At 36.4% G+C, this 25,685-nt stretch overlaps 1 protein-coding gene across 2 annotated transcripts in view; it reads left to right on the top strand.

Moving 5' to 3' along the window:
- Nucleotides 1-229: 229 nt before the first annotated feature.
- LOC128557132 (DNA repair protein RAD50-like) overlaps nt 230-25,685 on the top strand; it is a 53,221-nt gene continuing 27,765 nt past the window's right edge. Inside the window, exons 1-10 of one of the 2 annotated variants that reach the window (XR_008371058.1) lie at nt 230-318; nt 1,633-1,667; nt 5,029-5,119; nt 7,601-7,736; nt 8,057-8,170; nt 18,031-18,126; nt 19,494-19,641; nt 22,052-22,109; nt 23,464-23,665; nt 24,705-24,734. The gene's annotated coding sequence lies outside the window, so the exon portion shown is untranslated. Of the gene's footprint in view, nt 319-1,632; nt 1,668-5,028; nt 5,120-7,600; nt 7,737-8,056; nt 8,171-18,030; nt 18,127-19,493; nt 19,642-22,051; nt 22,232-23,463; nt 23,666-24,704; nt 24,735-25,685 lie in introns of those variants that run through there. The other variant, XM_053543940.1, reaches the window with a different exon arrangement.

The raw sequence follows: 25,685 nt of genomic DNA on the forward strand, positions 1-25,685 counted from the left end.
TCCAAAATTATCCAGGGCCCTCCCCAAGTTGAGAATGATGAGGTTTTTTCTGGGCAAAAGTCCGATCTGTACTTCAAATGTCACCTGCAAGGGCATTAACCCATTGCACATGTTTGACTGATGTACATGTATTTCATAACATAGGAATTAAAGAAACACAAATTTTCCTTCTAATGATATGTTTTAATGAAGTTAAAGTTATACATGTATTATCTGTTTGTGTAGTAACCAGAATAAAGATGTGAAGAAGTGTTCAGCTAAGATGAATCAGATCAAAAACAAAATGTCAAATATGGAAACAGAGAGAAAAATGAGCATGTAAGTGAGATTATTGGATATTAAACATTTTCATGTCTGGTTATACGAGTGTGAAAATAAAATGAGGCTTATATTGTGGTAAGTTCAATCTACAAGATATTTTGACAATTATGTATTTGCCTGTCTGTTTGTATGTCTATCTTTAGATGTTGGAGATGCTCTGGTTAACTTCAAATTACTTTCCTGTTACTGTGTGGGTTCAATACTAGTCTGTGTTCAGACCGTATGTTTTGTTCAAAGGAGATAACTCTTGAGGCTATTCAAATTTTGTATAATTATGTCCCTTGTCTTCTCAAAACATACGATAATCAGAGCCAAGACTGATGAAGTCAGAATTTTTTTACAGAATTTTTTTTTTTTTTTTTTTCTAAAATAAAAAGGATTATCTAGTCGGTAGCCAGACTAGTTCAGTACCAACTTTGGATGTAGATTTCTTTCATGAAAGGAAGCTATCCAGCTAATGGTGGAAAGTTGGTTGTTCTACCCAGATGCCTGCCTGTCCTGAAGAACTGTCCATAAATAAAACTGAAATACTTATCCAGAAGTATTCCTCCACCATTAAAATCCTGAAAGTTATATTGTGACCAAAATTGTGCTTGACTGTGTATCTTTATAAAAAGCTTAATATTTCTATTTTTGCCGCCATAGGCACATATAACTATATAAAGTATATGGAGAGCTAGTGTTGGCGTCCGTTCTGCTTCCACACCTTGGATAAAATTTTGATGCACTTTTTCTTTATCTCTGTAATTACTTAACGGATCTGCTTCAAACTTAAAATTGTTAATCCTCATCATTACCCACATCATATGGTACAAGGGCCATAACTTTTGCACCATTATTTCATGACTTATCCCCCAATTTTTACTTAGAATTTCAGGTAAAAGTTTTGGAGCACTTTCACACTATGTCTGTTTTTGCTGAATGGATTTGATTCAGAATTTAAATAATTGTTTCACATCATCATCCACATCATATGACACAAGGTCCATAACTCCAGACAAATATTTTATGAATAATGCCACTAGGATTTAAAAAAGACAATACATAAATCACAGATGTTTGACAATACACAGAAGTCTTATCATTTTCATGACAAGAAGTTTATGACATAATATGTATACTTTGGTTTCATAGTTTTTATTTGGTTTTATCAGAAATTATAGTCGATGCTCCCTGGTAAAAGTTGAATGACTGAAGTTCTTTTCTAACTTTCTAAAGCAGTTTGAATCTTCCTAAATTCTTTCAATTCAGATATCATCCATGTTAAAAAAAACAACTGAAATATATCAGGACTAGTTCTATGTTTTACAGGGACCAACTTATAAAAAGAGAGGCAGAACTAAAAGGTAAGTCTTATTTCTTATGTATCAGTTTGTATAGAATGAAAACAATTGTTTGCTGATCTTCATGCATATCATTTCTTGTTGTTTTTCTCCAGTTTGTCAACAGTATTTTATGTAACAAAGGTTTATTACTCAATTTCTAAAGGCTGTAAGACACACAAAGTTTGTTTGAACTTATTTTGGGAATTTGCTCCAATTGGTCTTACTTTATTCATTCATATATGAGCTGCCCCATGAGTAAACCAACATAGTGCATTTGTGACCAGCATGGATCCAGACCAGCCTGCGCATCCGCACAGTCTAGCCAGGATCCATGCTGTTCCCTTTTAAAGCCTATTGCAATTAGTGAAATCGTTAGCAAACGGTTATATACATGTTCAAAGGGCCCCAAATCTTGTCTTACTCAGGCAATGTGACTGATACTTGCAGGGCGGCATTTCCTTACAGCAGTTATTATCTCTGCTTTAACCCTTAGCATGCTAGATAAATTGTCGTCTGCTGGAAATGTCGTCTGCTAAAATTGTAAAGTTCATTCGATTTGCTCCAAAATTGGAAGAAATATTGTCAGAGTAGCAAACAGCTTGGAACCTGATCAGACGCCGATTTAATCGGCGTCTGATCTGGTTCCAAGCTGTTTGCAAAGGCTGTTAAATTCGCCTGCAGCAGGCTAAGGGTTAATATTTTTAAATACTCCTGCCTGTAATACTAATATAGGTACCTCTAATTATAATATTGAGTATATACCAAGATAATGATGGCAGACATACATTGAATATTAACATGCAGGCGAAGACAGGTACGTGTCTGTACTTTATTAATTGACTGTACATAGAAGGACTAGCTATTTTATAAAAGCATCCTTATACTCTCCCCAACTAAAGAAACACACGATTTCGCTTTACATATGTCTAGTGATTTTAGTCTTTATTCAGAAATTTGTTATTTTAGTTTTTAGAGTGAGGTAGTTTCGGTTTACATGTGGTTTCTGTAATGTATTTGATGTTTTAAATTATAATATTTAATTCTAAATAAATGTAACAGACGAAATAAGATATAGCCATGAATGGACCTCGAAATCAGGACCTCACACACCCGAGGTGGGTTTTATTGAACACGCTTGTCACTGCAGTGTAAAAGGCAGCTTGCGACAACAGATCATCATCTAAGTCATCGCTATGGAAGCTAGTTGTATGGAAGCTAGTTGCCCTAATTGATCAATATATGCACTTGGTAGTTCACGGTACATACAGACATGGGCTATTTAACAAAAAAGTATAAATGCATCCATATACCCTCTACCCAACTACATAAACACACATGATTTCACTGCAGTTACACTGGAATATAAGAAAAATTAATTACATGTTTTACTGTATTTTTGCTAATATGTTTTTGAAAATAAACATACCTAAGGGTTAATAATACACCCGCCTTTGTTAAGTTCATTACCAGACACCTAGATAAGGATAGGCGAGGCTGTGCATTCGGTTACTGGACAAATGGATACAAGTTGACATCATTGATGTCTCGGAAATTTCCAAAGCAAGAACATGAGATTGTCGATCTGAAGTGATAATACAATACCTGTTACTCGTAAATTTCAATATAATAAGTGCAGCATACAACATCTATCTATGTAACAAAGCAAGATTCATTTTTTGCCTCAATATTGTTACATAGTTTACATGTGTTTTAATTTTGTTACCCAGAGCATGCACGATACAAAGCAGGCATCCAGCACAAGGTTTCCCAGTGTCAGTCCATCTTCTACTTTTAAGAAAGTGCATTTTTTATGCCCCCGAAGGGAGGCATATAGTTTTTGAACCGTCTGTCCGTCTGTCAGTCTGTCAGTCTGTCGGTCTGTCAGTCTGTCTGCAATTTTCGTGTCCGGTCCATATCTTTGTCATCGATGGATGGATTTTCAAATAACTTGGCATGAATGTGTACCACAGTAAGACGACGTGTCGCGCGCAAGACCCAGGTCCGTAGCTCAAAGGTCAAGGTCACACTTAGACATTAAAGGATAGTGCATTGATGGGCGTGTCCGGTCCATATCTTTGTCATCGATGGGTGGATTTTCAAATAACTTGGCATGAATGTGTACCACAGTAAGACGACGTGTCGCGCGCAAGACCCAGGTCCGTAGCTCAAAGGTCAAGGTCACACTTAGACATTAAAGGATAGTGCATTGATGGGCGTGTCCGGTCCATATCTTTGTCATCGATGGATGGATTTTCAAATAACTTGGCATGAATGTGTACCACAGTAAGACGACGTGTCGCGCGCAAGACCAGGTCCGTAGCTCAAAGGTCAAGGTCACACTTAGACATTAAAGGATAGTGCATTGATGGGCGTGTCCGGTCCATATCTTTGTCATCGATGGATGGATTTTCAAATAACTTGGCAAAAATGTGTACCACAGTAAGACGACGTGTCGTGCGCAAGACCCAGGTCCTTAGCTCAAAGGTCAAGGTCACACTTAGACATTAAAGGATAGTGCATTGATGGGCGTGTCCGGTCCATATCTTTGTCATCGATGGATGGATTTTCAAATAACTTGGCATGAATGTGTACCACGGTAAGACGACGTGTCGCGCGCAAGACCCAGGTCCGTAGCTCAAAGGTCAAGGTCACACTTAGACATTAAAGGATAGTGCATTGATGGGCGTGTCCGGTCCATATCTTTGTCATCGATGGATGGATTTTCAAATAACTTGGCAAAAATGTGTACCACAGTAAGACGACGTGTCGCGCGCAAGACCCAGGTCCTTAGCTCAAAGGTCAAGGTCACACTTAGACTTTAAAGGATAGTGCATTGATGGGCGTGTCCGGTCCATATCTTTGTCATCGATGTATGGATTTTCAAATAACTTGGCATGAATGTGTACCACAGTAAGACGACGTGTCGCGCGCATGACCCATGTCTGTAGCTCAAAGGTCAAGGGCACACTTAGACGTTAAAGGTCATTTTTCATGATAGTGCATTGATGGGCGTGTCCGGTCCATATCTTTGTCATTCATACATGGATTTTAAAATAACTACGCATGAATGTGTGACACAGTAAGACGACGTGTCGCGCGCAAGTCCCAGCTCCGTAGGTCAAAGGTCCTAAACTCTAACATCGGCCATAACTATTCATTCAAAGTGCCATCGGGGGCATGTGTCATCCTATGGAGACAGCTCTTGTTTAAAACATGCTGAAATTATGACAAAACATGTTCTATCATCACTGCATATTGTCAGTTCTTATTAAAATGCCAAAATATATTGACTAACAGTTGACAGGGACGGAGGAAGGGGGATCCTGACACCAAGTGTCTGTGTTTTGTTCCATATATTATTAGTTACCGTTTATTTGTTTAGGTATGAAAGAGACAGTTTATAAAGTGTGCGGTGATCAGAACTTCAATGAAAGGCTCTCAAATATACAAGAAAAAATGGGGAACGTCAGAGAGTAAGTTATAATTTAATCTGAAGAAAACACACGATTGTATTTACTTTTTAAAAAAAATGAAGCATGGTCAAAATGTTTGGGCCCGTAGTACTTATATAATACTTACTATATAGAGTATCTTTGCAAATTTAATATCTTTTTTTTTTAATGTCCATTTTTGCTATTGGATATTGTGACCAAGCTTACCACATATACAGATGTTCTGGTCAAGGTCACTGTTACTAAAACTAGAAGATTGTTTCTGAAAGGAATAGGTTGTAAGATTGCATTAAAACTTGGAATTTAAGAAGCTTGCATGGATGCCGTGGCTTTAAATGTATTTTGGGTTGCTTAGGTCAAAGTCAAGATCATCGTTACTAAAAATAGAAAAGAGGTTTTCTCACGGTACTTTTTGTTATACGCCCAAAGGGACGTATTATGTTATGACGCTGGTGTCCGTCTGTCCGTCCGTCTGTCCGTTAGCAATTTCGTGTCCGCTCTGTAACTCTTGAACCCCTTGAAGGATTTCAAGGAAACTTTACACAAATGTTCACCACACCGAGACGATGTGCAGAGCGCATGTTTTGGATGTCTCGCTTCAAAGTCAAGGTCACACTTAGGAGTCAAAGGTCATATCACTTTGTTTCGTGTCCGCTCTGTAACTCTTGAACCCCTTGAAGGATTTCAAAGAAACTTGACACAAATGTTCACCACACCAAGACGACGTGCAGAGCGCATGTTCCGGATGACTTGCTTGAAGGTCAAGGTCACACTTATGGGTCAAATGTCATGTCAGTTTGTTTCGTGTCTGCTCTGTAACTCTTGAACTGCTGGAAGGATTTCAAAGAAACTTGGCAGAAATGTTCACCACATTGTAACGATGTGCAGAGCGCATGTTCCGGATGACTCGCTTCAAGGTCAATGTCACACTTAAGGGTCAAAGGTCATATATGACTTTGCTTTGTGTGTATTGCTCTGCATTGCAGTGCTCTTGTTTTTATTTGGCAGATCTCTTTTTTGTACTTACAATAATTTTTTTTTTGAATCACTTCCCTTTTATGTTACTATAAATAGCTTATTTTGAAACTTTTTTATTATTGGCCGTAGGGAAAAACCGAGACCACTTTTCTGTGGTACAACATGGATGGTACCTCCAATTTTAAGGTGTATTTTTACATACCTGTACCTGATAAGGATTTTTTTGTAGACTTTGAATATTTTTTTTGTGGACTTAAGATTTGTTTTTTGAAGTTTTCCTTTTGTTGTTCCAGTCCTTTGGGGCTACAACAGTCAAGTTCTTAAAATTTTGCTCCCATCCTATGATGTAAGCCTTCGGGCGTATATTGCCCCGCTTGGCGGCGCTCTTGTTTTTATTTTGTTAAGATTATGCCCCTTTTTAACAGAAATTTTGTGACAGTTTTGCATGTAAACATGTTTCACAGGAACTCCTTGACCAAATATTTTCAGATTCTCCACAATCATGTCTTTGGCATCATTGGATGACCTCACATGGCATGTTTCATAATTTTGGCTTACCTTTTAGCAAAATTATTACCCATTTTTGACTTAAAAAATTTTGCTTAAACTTCTGTATGCAAGCTGGTATTAGTTGGAAGGGCTTCAAATAGTCGAAGGTGCTATCATTAGACAGCTCTTGTTATTTTAACCGTTGTTTTGCAAAAATCATTTTATGATATAGTATGCATCAGTAAAAGCTAGGATGTGACCCTTAACAAAACATGAAAACAAGAAATGTAATTTTCTGAGTGGTAAAAATTTAAGGACCTTAGTTCTGACTAAATGCAATATAGAAATAAGCTCCATGCCTTTTGAAGAAAGTGAGTCAAAAAATGTTGATTTTTCTTCCTATTCAGAAAAAAAGTTACAATGTTTAGTAACAACATTCCTGTTCTTAAAGTAGGAAAAAACTATAAAATGATTTCCCGAACTGGAAATTGCCGCTGCTGTAGATGGTTGCTTATGTTTAAACATCTGCATCAAAAGCATATGTCCAGTGAGCTCTAAGTGGGTAGAGCTGAAGACTATGAATCCAAAGATTGCATGTTTGATCCTAAAATTTTGCAAATGTTCTACATGATGATTTAAGAGAAGATATTTATCTCTGATTCATGTGGGGAAGTTGTCATTCTTTCATAGGGAATATACTGGTACTGGTCTAGAATTCAGAAATGCTGTTTATTTTCACTGACCACTATTATAACTCAAATTCTTTTGAAAAATGGCTTTAAACCTTTATCGGACAAAACATTTAAGGTAACATGAAGGGTACAGAATGTTTCAGTAAGCATTGGTTCATTTTAGGAGAGGAAAATTATGTTAAAGAGGAATATCAAAGATCTGGATAGAGAAAATCCTTATTGCCCATTATGCCATCATTGTTTCACCACATTAGGTGGTGCTTATGATCTTTTGCATCAGGTATGTTTCAATTATACTGGTGGTGGGGTACATTTGATTCACACTGTACCAAATGTATTACAGTCAACGTGGGTCTTTGCTGGGTACTCAAGATTTGTACAAGAAGTATGCCAAGTATTTAGAGAAAGATAACCCATGTTGTCCACTGTGTCACAGAAGTTTTGATACACAACAAGATGTCCGAAAGCTCTTGCTTGAGGTATGTCTTAACAGTGTCATACTTTAGTGATGTGAATATGTCAGTTCAGCTCAAATGGCTCAACTTGTTGACTCAGTAGGTAGAGCATAAGACTTCATTGTTAGGGATCCCATGGGTTGAATAACTGAAAATCTGAAAATCTAGTTTAAAAGTCAGAATTTTATTACTGAAGCTAATTGCTAGATCATTGGGTTATCATGATTTTAAATTCAGTAAAATATTGTTATCATGATTTTAAATTCAGTAAAATAATTACTGTATGTATGAGAAATTGATTGAACATTGAACAGCTATCTTAATGTTTGCTGTTCGATTTTCAGCTGAAGGAGAAGTTACTTATGGTACCAAGCAAGCTGAAGACAGCTGATGAAGAAATTGATGAATGTCAGGAAAAGTATGATGCTCTGTTGCAACTGAAACCTCTCAAAGAAACTGTAAGTGTCTTGGTTATTAGCTGACCTGAACCAAAGGCTCAAGGTGAGCTTTGGTGACCGCTTGATGTCCGTCGTCTGTCCGTCAACAATTTCTAAAAAAAATCTTCTTCTTCAAAACTACTGGGCAGATTTACAACAAACTTCACAGAAATGATCTTTGGGTGGCCCCCTTTCAAAATTGCTCAAAGAATTTAAAAAATCCATTCGGAACTGTTGTTGCCATGGCAACTGAAAGGAAAATCTTTAAAAAATCTTCTCAGAAGCTGTTAGCCGGATTCCAAAAATATTTTATAGAAATGATCTCTAGGTGACCCTCTACCAAAATTGCTGAAGCTGTTCTATTTTGATAAAAAACATGGCCGCCAGGGGGCGGGGCTTATTTTCCCTGTATGACTATATATGACAATATTGAAAATTCAAAAATCTTCTTCTCTGAAACCTGAAGACCTAGAGCTTAGATATTTGGTATGTGGCATTTTCTAGCGGACCTTTACTAAGATTGTTCAAGTTATGATCCCAGGGTCAATATTGGTCCCGCCCCGTGGTCCCTTGAATTTACATTGAGTTACATCGATAAAAAAATGTTCTTCTCTGAAACTGAGAGGCACAGAGCTTATATAATTTACATGTGGCATTGCCTAGTTTTTTTTTACTAAGATTGTTCAAATTATGACCCAGGGTCCATTTAAAGCCCCGCCCCGGGGTCATTTACTTTTTATATGAGTTATATAGGAAAAAATACTTCAAAAATTATCTAATCATATTTCCTAGACTGTTTAATTATAATTACCTAATGGCCCCAAGTAATTAGGGGTCACTTGACTGTGACCTTGACCTACTGACCTACTTTCTTGCTTTTTAAGATACAGCCTTGAAATTTGGATGACATACACAATTTTGCACATCGATCTCAAAACTGACTTTCAATGACCATGAATGTGACCTACTGACCTACTTTCTGAATATTTTAACATTAGTTTGACATTTGAAACATGTTCACACAACGGGGAAAAGATTTCAATGTTTACTTATATTTGACTTTCTTACCTTATCTCTTACACTTATCTGTGCAGCTCATATTACGCAGGTGAGCGATCCAGGGTCATCATGACCCTCTTGTTCACCATTTTTGTGAAAAGAAAGAATAGGTGTAAAAACTAACCAAGGGGGAGAAAAAACCAACTGGTTTGTTTTTTCTAAAGGAAAAAAATTGGGGGAAAAACTAACCATTAGGGAAGAGAAAACCAACTGCTCAGTTTTTTCTCCCTTGTTTGTGTACAAATACTATGGGGGGCAGAAACTGACTGGGGGAAACCAACTGGTTGATTTTTTGTCAAGCCCGCTTGCGAAAGCGGAGACGTAGTTGTCCAAATGGCTGTTCGGTGTATGTGCAGCGTGTGTCCGTCAGGATTTGTTTGTCCAGACCATAACTTTGATATGCATGGAGCAATCTCGTTTATATTTGGCATGAATGTTAACCTCAGTGAGACGGAGTGTCATGCGCAAAACGCAGGTTCCTGTCTCAAATGTCAAGGTCACACTTGGAGGTCAAAGGTTAAATTCAATAATGACTTTGTCTGGAGCATTTCTTCTTTATGCATGGAGGTACAATGTATTTTGATTTAACTTGGCACAAATGTTCAGAACCATGTGACGGAGTGTCGTGCGCATGAACCAGGACCCTAAGTCTAAGGTCAAGGTCACACTTAGAGGTCAAAGGTCAGATACAAAAATGACTGTCCGGAGCATTTCTTTTTCATGCATGGAGGGAATTTGATGTAACTTGGCACAATTGTTCACCATCATGAAACGGAGTGTTATGTGCAAGAACCTAGAATTACTTCCCTTTGTTGTTACTATAAATAGCTTTATTGTAACTTTTTTGTCGAGCCCGCTTGCGGAAGCGAAGACATAGTTGTCCAAATGGCTGTTCAGAGTATGTGCGTGTAGTGATGGGCCGATTAGCGGATATAATCGATTGACGGCTAGAAAAGTCCAACCGATTCCGATAATCGATTATGTTTTCTCAGAGTCGATAGCGGGTACGAATCTACACGGGTATGGACGAAGGTTTCCGAAGGGAAATACGGTGCGTGAGAATTTATGTTTACCTGGAAATATCCGAAATATGGACTACCTGCATACATAACGGATAAAACAGAAGTATGCCGACAATCAAACGTTAGTATTTCATTTCGGTTATCCCATGAAAATGGATTTAACATCTTACAGTTAGGCACAGCTGTTAACATGGCGGCGTCCATAGCGTCAATAAAAGTGGGGCAAAATAAATTAGAGAAACTTTGATAAATTTTCGTATTTTACAACGGTATGCCCGAGGGAATTTATCTGTTGAAACTGGACACTAATGCCGTTAGATTTCCGTGTCCATAATGTAATTTCAATGGAAAGAACTTTGGTGTTTTTATGCAGTTGCAGTTGTCATCGAGTTGTCATGATTTTTTTCTGCCGAAATTCCGTTTACCCAGTACCGCTGACCAGTGTACATATGGAAACAGATTAAACTCTGATTTTTATCTGATCATTTTTTACCAAGCTTCATGACATTGTTATATGCCATAGCAACAAGCAGTTGGAACATGGTGCTACTCAGTAGTGTCAGGCTATGGTAACCATTGTATGAAAATATTTATATTACCGAAAAATAACTGAATTCATTTAATGATTTTCTACAATCACTATTTTTGTCAGCCAGAGAGACTGAAATATCTGTACTTCCTTGCTGTATGCTAGATATGTTACAGGTACAGGTATACCAGTCAACTGTCACAAATGACAGTTATGAGTCTATGATACATGTACACCAGATTGCAATTTATTGTTGTTTCCCTGTCTGCAACTAATTCGTCATTACTAAACAAGTTTCTGTTTACCAGGAACCAGCTTTAAAACATCTGATTAATGGTAGTTCTTTATTTTTCAAAAGAGCATATGAATTTTAAGTAATACAGTCATTTTAAAGACATGACTATCTGAATAAACAAGTATTAGTCTGCCAGCATATTGAGAAAATGTGACTTCTGATGGCATTTTTTGTTAATGCTCGGATATTAGTATAAAAGTGTTCCTTAGGACCGAACATGAAATTTAAAAGGGGCTGTCACCTTCTAGGGTTCCTAATTAAAGTACAATGGGGTCAAAGGTCAAATACGTGCATTTACAAATAAACTATGCTGCTATGCTTTCGTTGTATTTTCATATACCATCTAAATTGGTTTAAATATTGTGTCTCAATGCCCTTTAGTATTTTATAAATAAAACTGATGAAAATATATAATATATACAAAATGTATATACATATTGTATATAATATTATATAGAATAATATATATCTGGGAAAAGTGGCATACGATGGCAAAGTGTGTTTTACTTGACATGTTTGCTAATCTTTACATGTGGATGAACTAGAGAAATATTTTTGGAACTGTCGTATCCAATGGTTATTTCAATGTAATTTCAAGGTCACAGACATGTCAAGGTCAAAACTGAACTTTTAAAAATAACTTCTATGTTATTAAAGGTAGCAAAATTGTGCGTATAGTAATAATATACTCAACAAATTTTCTAACTCCACACTTGTTTTATTCCCTTTATCGCGAAAGTTTTACAGATTCGATTGAATGTTTTACACAATGTTAAATGATTATTTTATTATAATATAACATAAAAACGATCATAGCCTGATGTAAATTCATTTAACTGTAAGAGTAACAATAAATAAAGTAACCCTTAAATTAAAAGTCACATAATTAGTAAATTTCAAATCACAGTAGTACACTTCGATCCTATTAATTCAATGAAATTCAAAGTATTATATTCTGAATGTTCAACTATGTTTAGTTGTAATGGAACATCCGTCAAATCTATCAAAATTTGGCAGAGATAAAAAAACAAAAGTCAGGTGTTGAGTTAGAAAAATGTTTGAGCAAATGATTATTAAATGACACTGCAAATGCATTTCTTGCATTTCAGGCGGCAATAAAATTTGAATTTAAGCTTTGAACTGACTATAAAAAAAAAATATTTACATATTATACACCTTTTGAAAGCGTGTGCGAAAGAGAAAATATGATAGGTTTTGAGGAAGAAGACTACAGCGGAAAATGAATTACATATAAATGTATAAAATTCTCATGTAAATAGTTAAAATCACTTTACTGTCATGTATACAAACAAGTATTTTTAGCTTAATCAGTAGGGCGCAGATCTAAGGATCGGTGTTAGTGAGTTGGCATTTACTTGCGAGGAAAAGGCTACTACTTTTAGCGACTCCAGAACACTGATTAAGTTAATTGACCGCCGTTAAATGACTGAAATACTGTTGAAAGTAACATATATAATATTATATGGAATCCTTCTCCAGCCCCTAAAGAAATTATTTCAAATCTGGTGATGATTCATTACATGATACATATTTATGTTAATTAGTCCACGCGGTGATGGTTAAATAGGACCATTTTAGAAGAATAACTGAAATACTGGTCACAACATAGGTGTACACAGTACATGTACGATAATAAACTAAACAGAACAGATCTTTAGGAATTCAACTAATTTACATATAAACTATTCCCTTGATTTGCTGTAACGTAGTTCTATTTTTTTTACTATCGGTCAGGCATTTATCATCATATTTTATGTATTTGCAATTAAGTAGCACATTTCAAGAACTAGATTTTCTCTCACCGAAGCTCTTAATGCGATATTTGCATCATTTTATTCTGAAAATTCAGCACGCTATCTCTGTTTCGACTGTTTTTATCTTTGGCTTTGCTTCTACACTCTTACTTCCTGTTCAAAACAAAAGTTGAAAACGAATCTGATCGTAACAATTTACAGATCTGACACTTGGTTTCAGACAGGATGTCCTTGAAAACATTGTGAAAACAAAGCTTGTGTCTTGACACTGAAGCATTTTTCATTCAGATGTTTTACAAATAAAAATGTGAAAATAAAGGTATAAAAACATCAGAAGGTTGATTTAGAATCTTTTAAAATAGTAACATTGAGGCTCATTCAGTGAAATATTGAATTTATACCCTCCGATATTTTCATGATTACTGACAGATGATGGTTCAGCTAATCAAAATGATGAAATATGGTGGTTCGATAGTTACCAAGAAATATACAATGCGTAAAAATAACTTCCTGCAGGATGAGAAGAGCATGAAGGATGGATTTGAAATTCAAAACGATGGATTTATAATAAACAAATAATGCCGATTGAATATGTCAGGCTATGACGTATAGCTTGCAAAGTGTTACGGGGTTTATTCATTTTTGTTATATAAGGATAAAGTTATTTCTGTATAAGGGTAGTTCATTCTAGCATTCCGCACTGAATCTAATTGACAATATATTTATTTTTACACGTTTAAAGCTACAATAGGCGTAAGCTCACATTTGTTTATTTTATAACATCAGTAGATTACTTTGAGATACATTGGTAAGTTTGCTCTACTCGGTTCTATCACAAACCAGTCACTCGGAAATCTAAAGGTTCTTGTAACAGGAAAACAAACATGCTTTGCTCCTATATTCACAGTCATAAAGATCATACTAATAACATTCGATATACTATCAAATTCACTGACAAATATCAAGTCTTTTTGAAGTTATGACATCTATAGAACCAACATAACAAATAGTTACAAAATTGTAGATATTGGAACACCTGAAGAGCGGTTACCAGTTCTTTTAATAGCCTAATGTTAATGTGCAAAGAAATAGTTTTTTTACCTGATTCAAAAATATGAAAAGTACCATTTTCATGCTAATGGAATGAAAAAAAAAATATAAAAAATTAAACACATAAAAAACATAGCATTTGCAGTTATCTAATATTTATATTTACACTTTGATACATAGGTAGTATTTCTAAACGTCCACACATCAGCACAAGGGTGAACCACTGGAATAGAGTTTTGATTGACAGCATAGATCATTTTAGATAATGCTTGCGAGAATTTGCACATCTCACAAACAGACTTAATCAAACCGAGTTTGCTATTTTTACGTCCTTGAGTTCTATGCTTCCGAAGGAAACTTTAGATCTGTCAACAGTTAGTACAGTCAAAATATGTTTGCTAGAGCCCGACGGGACAAGAATGTGTTCGAGATATCAGTAGTACAAGCAAACGTGAAATATACATTATATAGATCTGACGCTGAGTTCGAGCCAAAAGTAGTAATTGGATAATCCGAATTCGAGCAAACGAAGTTTGACTGTACAAGGCTCAATCAAACCGAGCCTGCAACATTTTCGTTTTTGTCGTGTTGAGCGACCTGTGAAGTTTCTACTTTTCTCTATTTTATAAAATACGCGCCATAGATTTCTTTCTACCTGTACTGTTTATACTGACAATCATACAGGTAACCAACCAGCCTTTATGGAAATTGTTAGCCTGAAAACAGAAGTTTTGAAACACTAGAAAGATAACTTCCATAAATGAACAAAATATCAGAACGTACGAAACGTTAAGCTTATTCTGTAGAAATAACCTTAGTCGTTTTGAATTTTGCCAGTCTCAAATGAAATAAATCAATTTGAAGTAATTTATTTTACTTCTCAGATTCATAATTATCACCAAAAAGATAATATGTTTGTATTAGAATGTAGCAAAAATGGCGAAAATCTGAAGTTTATGACAAAAATGCACTTATTGACCTTTGACCTTGTGCTGTGACCTTACTTTGACCCTTAGAAGGTGACAGCCCCCCTGAAATGTTTCCAATTCTTATAAAGTTAACAATGAATATGGCTGTCGGGCATTAACAAAAAATGCCATCAAAGGCAATTTCTAGGCCTCTTTTTTGGATATGTAGGCATACTATATGAAAATAAATAACATTCAACCGATTATTTTTCCGATACATCGCATCGGTTTGCTAACCGATTCCAACCGATAATCGGTTGGAGTTTTCCAACCGATGTCCCATCACTATGTGCGTGTGTGTGTGTGCATCTGTGCGTCCATCTGGATTGTTTGTCCGGACCATAACTTTGACATACATAGAGCAATCTTGTTTATATTTGGCATGAATGTTAACCTCAGTGAGACGGAGTGTCATGTGCAAACCCCAGGTTCCTATCTCAAAGGTCAAGGTCACACAGGTCAAAGGTCAAATTCAAAAATGACTGTCCGGAGCATTATTTCTTCATGCATGGAGGGATTTTGATGTAACTTGGCAGAATTGTTTACCATCATGAGGTGGAGTGTCTTGCGCAAGAACCAGGTCCCTAGGTCAAGGTCACACTTAGAGGTCAAAGGATACAAGAATGACAACTTTGTCCAGAGCATTTCTTCTTCATACATGGAGGGATTTTGATGTAACTTGGCACAAATGTTCACCACCATGAGACGGAGTGTCATGCGCAAGAACCAGGTCCCTAGGTCTAAGGTCAAGGTGACACTTAGAGGTCAAAAGTCAGATACAAGAATTACTTTGTCTGGAGCATTTCTTTTTGATGCATTGAGGGATTTTGATGTAACTAGGCACCATTGTTCATCATCATGAGACGGAGTGTCATGCGCAGGATCCTAGAATTACTTCCCTTTGTTGTTACTATAAATAGCTTATATTTGTAACTTTTTTATTACTGGTCATAGGGAAAATTCAAGACCACTTTTCTGTAGTACATGCATGTTACATCCAATTTTCAGGTGTATTTTGACCTATCTCTACTGGTGAGGATTTTTGTTTGGACTTGAATTTTTTTTTTTTTTTAAGATTTACATCCCTTTGTTGTTACTTTAAATAACTTATAATGTAACTTTTTGCAATCTTTTTTTTATTTGGCATAAATGTTTGCCTCAATGAGACAAGGAGTGTCATGTGCAACTCCCGGTCCTTTTGACAGCTGGCGGGCTCGACAGGTTGCCCGTGGGCATCTAGTTATTACTGGTCATAGGGAAAAATCAACACCACTTTTCTGTAGTACAATATACATGTTACATCCAATTTTGAGGTGTATTTTGACCTTTCTGTACTGGTAAGGATTTTTTGTGGACTTAGATTGTTTTAAAGATTAACTTCCCTTTGTTGTTACTATAAATAACTTATATTGTAACTTTTTGCAATCATTTTTTATTTGGCATAAATGTTTGCCTCAGTGAGATAGGGTGTCATGTGCAACTTCTAGTCCTTTTGACAGCTGGTGGGCTCGACATGTTGCCCGTGGGCATCTAGTTTTCCCTATGGATAGAATCAACCAGTTGTTTTTTCCACAAGGAAAAGACTGACTGGGAAAAAGACTGACCGTTACTCAAGTATGTAACAAGTCAAATGGTTTATCGCGGCCAGAAATTTGTAGAAACCGGACAGAAGTTGCGAAATTGTCATTTGTGCAGGAAAGAAGCGTTTACCATAATGTCCAGTACTGGACAGGTATAGTGACCATGCACGGACACAGTCAATTTTCTCAGAGGGGGTCCGATCCCCTGCCCCCCCCCCCCCCCCCCCCCCCCTGGAAATTTTAAAATTTAGCACTTCATTTTTTGCATTCTGGGACAGTTTTATGGACTAACCTGTTAAATTTGGGAAAATGATAAAATCAAGCTTTCTTGAAGGTAAAATTCTTAGTTTCTTTTAGATAAATAATATGAATTATGTCGGGGTCGTATGTAGCAGCAGCCGCATATACTTTACATGCAGTCCTAATGTTGCCTTTTTCGAAAAACATTTTCTTTCCTTCCTGTCTTCTTTCCTTTTTTAAAGATTTTCCAGAGGGGGTCCGGACCCCCGGTTTCACCCCCCCCCCCTCTTCTGGATCCGCGCATGGTGACATATCATGCTTTCTGTTTATGCAGGTAAACTTGTGTTTGGTTAAATTTCAACAGAGCACAATTGTCTGAACAGTGTACAAACTCATTACTGTTTTTTCAGGCAAGGGTGGAACAAAAGTGGTAGACAATGAAAGCAGTAACATTTTTTTAAAAAAAATAAACAATGAGACAAACATTTCCAACATCTTTGGACGGTTCAAAAATCCCATGTTAAACATACGATAAAGCCCGAAACGCGTGAAAATGTTCCGAATGTAAATCGGGTGAAGTACGCGCTCTATGTACAAAATAAAATTAGATTGTGCGTCTAGATTGATTAAACTGGGCGAGTCTACTTACTTATTACTTGAGGATGAAAAAAAACGTGTTTTTTAAATGTTGCTCTTAAACAAGGGTGGCGGTTGAACTAGTAAAAGTACAACAACAGTTAATTCACAACAAATCGTACGGTATGTTTTATAATCAGTAGAAGCTAGTCGTATTTACGCTTATGAGACCTGTTTCACCCATAAGTAAAGAATTCACAGGTCCATCATGAAATATTTTCCCCAGCGCGTATATACTTGTCCTATTCAAAATGATCGCGGCCTCATCGGCCGCGATCAATAAAAGATTATTAGCTATTCATTCATAAGTGAGATAGTTTGTTTGTTTGTTTGTTTTGGGTTTAACGCCGTTTTTCAACAGTATTTCAGTCATGTAACGGCGGGCAGTTAACCTAACCAGTGTTCCTGGATTCTGTACCAGTACAAACCTGTTCTCCGCAAGTAACTGCCAACTTCCCCACATGAATCAGAGGTGGAGGACTAATGATTTCAGACACAATGTCGTTTATCAAATAGTCACGGAGAACATACGTCCCGCCCGAGGATCGAACTCACGACCCCGCGATCCGTAGACCGACGCTCTACCTACTGAGCTAAGCGGGCGGGCTAAGTGAGATAGTACTTTGCTCCAAAAGTCACCTAATGTTTCTGCTACATATATATTTTTTTAACACAAATCTGATAACCTTTAAATATGAACTATATTCATGGAAATGTCATGTTTCAGATGGAGAAACTTGATGAGACAGAGATTCCCCAGCTGAAATCTAGCTTGAAGAAAACACAGGAAGAAATACATAAACAAAAAGAGGATCTCAGTAATGTAAGACACTTAATATGATTGCTCTCATTTGTCCTTCATTTCAAACAGTCTTTCATTGTCATTGCCAATAAATTAGTAACTGTTAAATGATGAAATAGGTAAAATGTAAAAATGTAATCTCCGCTATACATGATATACTTGCATCAGAGAGAGATAATATGAGCCGTGCCATGAGAAAACCAACATAGTGGGTTTGCGACCAGCATGGATCCAGACCAGCCTGCGCATCCGCGCAGTCTGGTCAGGCTCCATGCTGTTCGCTTTTAAAGCCTATTGGAATTGGAGAAACTGTTAGCGAACAGCATGGATCCTGACCAGACTGCGCGGGTGCGCAGGCTGGTCTGGATCCATGCTGGTCGCCAACCCACTATGTTGGTTTTCTCATGGCACGGCTCATATAATTAATTGATGTCCTAAACAAGGGCAGGGTCTTGCCATCAGTTAGAAAATATACCATCAATTTATATGATCATTCACCAGGTTAATTAATGTTGTATGACAGGTGAATTGATTGTGTCAAATTTATCTTCAGTTTGGATTGAAGAATTGAAAAAAAAAAAATCCTAATTTTCATAGAAACTTTTGTATCATTTTGATCCGAAGGTTCATTATACCTCATGTTATTGCTGATTTATGTTTTGATATTTAGATACTTTCTTATTCAAATGAACTAATGCATATATCAGCTATGACATTGCGTCTATTATACTGCTGTTTGTTTCCTGCAATTTTCGTGTAACGTACTGTGACGTTATATCTGTTCTTTATTGTTATTATTCCTTGAAGAAGGCATGTAGCTGAAATGTTGGAATATTAGTAAATTGTAAATTGCATGTTTGGTTTTTATCCACTACATTGATTGGTGAATTGAAAATTTTACTGGATGAAACTTAGTCTATAGATAGCTTATAGAAAGACCAGTGTGGTCAGGGTCACTGGCACATAAAAAAAGAACATCTGTCTGCTCAATAACTTAAGTGAATCAAATGAAACATAATGCTGTAGGAAATTTATTTCATTATAATGGTTTGATTTGCACAAGGGGCCAGTGGGGACAAGGTCAGTGTCACTGGTCCTAAAAATATTTAACAGTTTCCACTTAATAACTCAACTTCGGATGAAGAGAATCAAGTGAAACTTAGGCTATATGATGCTTATATCAGCATCAGGGACATTGGGGTCAAAGTCAGGTAATTTACTTGAAATAGAAAGTGTAGGCTCAATGTAGGCTCAATGACTCAAGTTGAGACTATGAGAATCAATAGAAATTTAGACTATTTGAAGCAGGAAAAAAAGCTGAAATGACTGTCAAGGTCACTGTAACTTGATCTTGAATAATGTACAATAATCTGATTCATATAATTCAGATAGAGAAAGAATTGAAGGTGAAGGAAGATGATGAGAACCTGGCCAAACAGATACTGTCAGATATTGTCATGATGGACCTATATGTTGGTGATGTTGACCAACTTGACCAGAAAATTGCTATGCAAGCTGCTGAACACTCTGGAGGAGGTATGTTATTTCTTTCTGAAACTGACTGTAACGGAAGACAGTTGCAATGGAAGTGCAGTGTGATACTATCATGATTAGAGGTGTAACAATAGATCAGACTGTTGATGGATTGCGATTTTCAAGTGTCCTCATAATAAGCATCGATATTTATGATAGTTTGTGCAGAAACATATTTTTACCTTCATAGAACCCAGTTCCAACCAATTTTCTCTTGTCTTGTTAGCTCACCTACAAAGTACAGTGAAGTTCCGCTATTAAGACCACTCGAGGGACTGATAAAAGTGGTCTTATTATCGAGTCGGTCTTATTATGGAGACCCTACAAAACGATACTCAGAAAAAAAATCCATGTTATAGAATAAACCTATGTTTGTCAGTTAATCTCTAATACATTGCACTAAAATAAAATGTCTAATTACCCGCTCTTACGCAACCCCTCCTCCCTCTTCTCCTAACACAGCACAGACATTTAAACAAGTTTTGACTACGTTCTTCAATTTTTATCATTCAAAATTAAATTTTATTAAAAGATTGAATTTTGTAAGATGCAATAATGCAATGATTTTGGAACATTCATATCCTATTAAAGTAAAATTTCACTCAAAACATAATTAGTTTAATTGCTTGCTCATCCGAAAATCGGGTACAATTACCACTTGCTGCAATTCCAATTATCTAATTAATTTATACATGTGCCGAATCAATACACTTCAGTTTCGTTACATAGTTTTAACTGAATGAACAATCAGTAATGCCACATGATATAAACAAACAATAAACAATCAACTTGCCATTACTCGGTCACTTATTTTGTTTTTCACACGTCCCTGCCGCATGTCGTAAACCATCCTTAGGTAATGTTGCAAAATGAAACAGTCCGTGAATAACCGGTAATTAGTTGACACCCAATAATTGTTGAGCAGTCGCATTAAAGAGACCAAAAACGACACAATTTGACAGTTTGGTTCTTTAAAAAGTGGTCGTATTACGTAATAGCGGACTGGTCGCATTTTCGGACCTTGAGACCATTAAATTCTAGAGGGAAAAAAGCGGAACTTTACTGTAGTACAAAGTGCTCATGGTGAGCTTTTAGGATCTTTGAATGCTGCTTTCCATCCATTCATCATTCATCTGTCCGTCATCCATATGTCTGTCATCAACAATTTCTTTTTAAAGAACATCTCCTAAAGTATTATGCCAGTTTCAACCAAACTTCACAGAAATGTACCTGTTAGATTCCTTCAAATCTAAGTGATCCATACGGAATTCTGGTTGCCACAGACACCAAAAGGAAAAACGTTAAAAATCTTCTCCTCAGAAACCGCTGGCCCGATTTTGAAATGCTATAATTATATAAATATCATATGGCAGCGTGTGTGACATTGATATTGTCAACCAGAGGGCAGAATGTCACCCGAGGCGAAAGTCGAGTGGTGACATTCTGTTTCGAGGGTTGACAATATCAATGTCACACATGCTGCCATATGGTATTTGTTTTATTATAACGAACAAAATTAAGTACACAAAAAAAATATAAAAAATGTTTCTAATTCATTTAATTCGACAGTTTCATCTTTCGTCTGAATCGCCTTTGTACACATTGAAAAGTGATGTCACTACTATATGTGTACAAGGGAGGCAATCATTTCATGATTTGGCTAAAAATTTGAAGCAGTTATTTGCCTTTATATGACATTCAAAATATCAGCGCGTTCACATGACCTGACAGTCACTTTCGCTTGGTCACGTGTCAAAAAGGTTGAGAATGTTTTTTATAGTCAAAATATCTCTTTCTCGGGTAATGGGATTTTATCATTGTAGACAAAAGTGAGGTATAATAAATATATGAGCCGTGTCATGAGAAAACCAACATAGTGCGTTTGCGACCAGCATGGATCCAGACCAGACTGCGCATCTGCGCAGTCTGGTCAGGATCCATGCTGTTCGCTAACGATTTCTCTAATTGCAGTACGCTTTAAAAGCGAATAGCATGGATCCTGACCAGACTGCGCGGATGCGCAGGCTGGTCTGGATTCATGCTGGTCGCAAACCCACTATGTTGGTTTTCTCATGGCACGGCTCATATAATATTGCAATAGTTTACAGCAGTGACAGAAGTATTACAATAGTCATTTTGGCAATATCAGTAATAAAAGTATGCCTCAAAAGTCACCTTTAATCAGGATGGACTGAAACATAAGTGAGATGGCAGAACTTTAAAAATCTCCATAGGAGATAACATGAGTGTTTTTTTTAATCCTTGATGTAGGAACATTGTTCAGAGAGGAAAATGATATGTAGGAAGTTTTTAACATACGTAATGTACATCACATAAAAAAAATGAAAATTTTTAATTTTTCTTTTGGTCTTGGGTGAAATTAGTATTAGTGACCTGTAATGTCTGTTTCTAGATTCTGGAAGAACACTACAGATGGTCATTGATGAAAAAGAAGATCTGCAGGTCAAAGTGTAGGTGTCATTATTGCAGTCTTAGAATCTATAAATTACTGGTACCCCACTAGCTCTTTCCCATTGCCAACGTTTCATTGTGCAGCACAGATTATTAAATAGTCAGAAAATGAAGTTTAAAAGTAAGTAATGATAAACTATACTTTTCATGATTTTTTTGTGAAACATCAGGTCATGAATGCAATCTCGTGGAAGGGCCATCCTTGATATCATAGCCCCAGTGTTTTTGATTTTATTTTAAAAAAATTAAAATCTTTTTTTCCTTTCTGTACAAAATATATAGTGAATGTAAACATCTGCATTTTTCCAACATTCCAAAAAGTGTGTTTGACTGTTTTCTTGGCATTATTCTTTTTAGCTCATCTGATTTTTTGAAAAAAATGATGAGTTATTGTCATCACTTGAGCGGTTGTCGGCGTCGGCGTCTGCGTCGGCGTTGCCTGGTTAAGTTTTATGTTTAGGTCAGCTTTTCTCCTAAACTATCAAAGCTATTGCTTTGAAACTTGGAAGACTTGTTCACCATCATAAGCTGACCCTGTATAGCAAGAAACATAACTCCATTTTGCTTTTTGCAAGATTTATGGCCCCTTTTGTACTTAGAAAATATCAGATTTCTTGGTTAAATTTTATGTTTAGGTCAACTTTTCTCTTAAACTATCAAAGCTATTGCTTTGAAACTTGGAATACTTGTTCATTATCATAAGCAGACCCTGTACATCAAGAAACATAACTCCATCTTGCTTTTTGCAAGAATTATTGCCCCTTTTGGACTTAGAAAATCAGATTTCTTGGTTAAGTTTTATGTTTAGGTCAGCTTTTATCCTAAACTATCAAAGCTATTGCTTTAAAACTTGCAACACTTGTTCACCATCATAAGCTGACCCTGTACAGCAAGAAACATAACTCCATCCTGCTTTTTGCAAGATTTATGGCTCTTTTTAGACTTAGAAAATCATGGGTAGGACAACATTTCTATTATACAAAAAAAATCAGATGAGCGTCAGCACCCGCAAGGCGGTGCTCTTGTTTTACTTGAGCTGAAAAGAAAAAAAAGTTAAATATATGGGAAAGGATCCTATTGATCTTTACCATACATCAGTAGAACAATTGACTATTGCCAGTATGTTCCTACATAGAGGAAGCCAACATTGAAAAAAACACTGCAGCAGAACCTTCAAGTTGGCACAGGGCCAAGATTTTCTGGATTGTCATGTTTGGCTTTATTATTGATTATGAGAAAAACGCCAAGGCTTGGTAGATATGCCATAGATGTCCCTAGCTAAATGACTAATAAACTTTTCAGTAGAATTGCTTTTTTACAGTTGTATTTATGAATCACAATTTGCCTTGACAGAGGTTCAGCTACCAGCAGTCTGGATCACAAGCTCCAGAAGTTTGTGGACCACTTGGAGCAGGTACATGTTCTAAGGACCGTTGTCAACAGCTTGAAGGAGGAGACGTTGGGCATCAGGAGTGACCTTCAACAGAGGAGCAAACTTGAAGAGGACAAGGCAAACTTGGAATCTGAAAATAAGGTGCATGAAAAAGATATAAAGGTAGGCTTAAGTATTTAATGACAAAATGTGGTTTAAGTACAGTTTAAAGATTTTTTGTCAGGCAATACAAAATTGTACATTCGGCACATTCACAGTATTCTTTGCTAAAAAATCCATAAAATATATGTTAGAAAGGTGAACTTCAATATCATTACATAATGCAACATGATACAAGCAGTGTAACTCAGGTGAGCAATCTAGGGCCATCATGGTCCTCTTGTTTGGAGTATAACCCCAAATCTATTAGAGGAATTTTGTTAAAACTCAACACAATAATAGAAGGCATTGAGTGGAAGTGCATTGTACAAGAACCAGAATTCAGCCTTACTTTCTTTTTAATCACCAGAACCAAATGTTCAGGGGTGTTGTCTAGCATTAGTGTTTTACCTTTATACAACTTGTGTACCACTTGATGGATCATCACCAAACTTGAAAGGTTCTCTCTCAGCTTTGTTCAAAGTGTTCTGCTTGACTTGTTTTGGGAACCAATGGAGCCTAAAATAGAAAAACTTTTAAACAACTTCTTTTCATGAACCGCTTGATGTATCATCACACAACTTGGTCTAAGGCATCCTTGTAAGGTCCCCTGAGTCTCTCAAATTTCTTAAAATGGTTTAGTTTGACTGGGTTAAAGGGGTGCCAGAGATAAAAACAGAAAAAAAAGTTTAAACAATTTCTTCACATAAACCGCTTGATGGATCATTGCAAAACTTAGACTGTCTCATCTTTGTAAGGTCCTGTCTCAAATTTATTTAGTGGTTCTGCTTGACTGATCACAGTAAAAAATAGAAAACCCTTTGAATAACCTCTAATGAACTGCTTAGTATGTGTTCTTCAAAGTTGATTAGAAGTTGATCTAAACGTCGTGATCATCCTCGGGGGTCAGTGAATTAGGCCCATTTGGTCCTCTTGTTTAATTATCTCCCATTTTTGATTGTTCATTCTTTTTTCTTTTCTTTTTTTTTTCGAGTGGTGAGGGGGGAGAATGGGGGATTGGGGTTATTTACTACTTAAGTAATGATTAAAATTTCTTTTTCAGGATACAGCAAAAAAGTTGAAGCCCCTGCAGGTAACCTATTAAATGTCAAATTTCACAAATCCAAAATAGCAACACCTTACCTCAAACGTTTTTGTACCCCCTAAACAGAATTGTTGTAAGAGGGTTGGGGGGTAAACTGGTTACAGGTTGTTTGTTCGTCTGTCTGTAGACACAATCTTGTGCGCACCAACTCTCCTCATCCCCTTGACACAATTTAATGAAACTTCACACAAGTGATCAGTAACAACAGACAGTAGTTGTGCATGGTGCATGTTAGGTTATTCCAGAAAAAAAAATTGCAGAGTTACAGGACTTTGCTTTTTGTTATTATACTATATACATAGAGTCTGCATATGCAGTCTTGTGCTTTCTAACTCTCCTGAACCCATGCACACAATTTAATGAAACTTCACACAAGTGATCGGTAGTAACCCTAGTTGTGCATGGTGCATGTTAGGTTCCTTCAGGAAAAAAATCTGCACAGTTATGGGACTTTGTTTTTTGTTGATATACTGTATACATAAGAGTCTGCATATGCGATCTTGTGCGCGCCTAATCTCCCGAACCATTGTACATAATTCAATGAAACTTCACACAAGTGATCAGTGCCAACCTTACTTGTGTATGGTGCATGTTAGGTACTTTCAGAAAAATATACTGCAGAGTTATGGGACTTTGTTTTTTGTTACTATACTATAAACATAGAGTCTATGTACATACAGTCCACATAATTATGCAATATTGTGTGCATCAAATTGCAATGTACTGTGTCAGTACATGTAGGGGTGGGGAGGGGGGGAGTACATTAGCTCTAGTTTATTTCTATGATTATTATTTAACTGCAGGTAAACTGTGCAGAGCAACTTCAGATGAAAGTAGTTTAAATGTGGCCACAGATAGAAACTTTAGTTGTTACTTTTTCTTTTTCTGTAAAATGTTTACTGATTCTTTGATAGGATTGAAGTTTTCCAGTAGTGTCTC

This window comes from Mercenaria mercenaria, chromosome 5 (genome assembly GCF_021730395.1).
Source record: "Mercenaria mercenaria strain notata chromosome 5, MADL_Memer_1, whole genome shotgun sequence".
Classification (NCBI taxonomy): domain Eukaryota; kingdom Metazoa; phylum Mollusca; class Bivalvia; order Venerida; family Veneridae; genus Mercenaria; species Mercenaria mercenaria.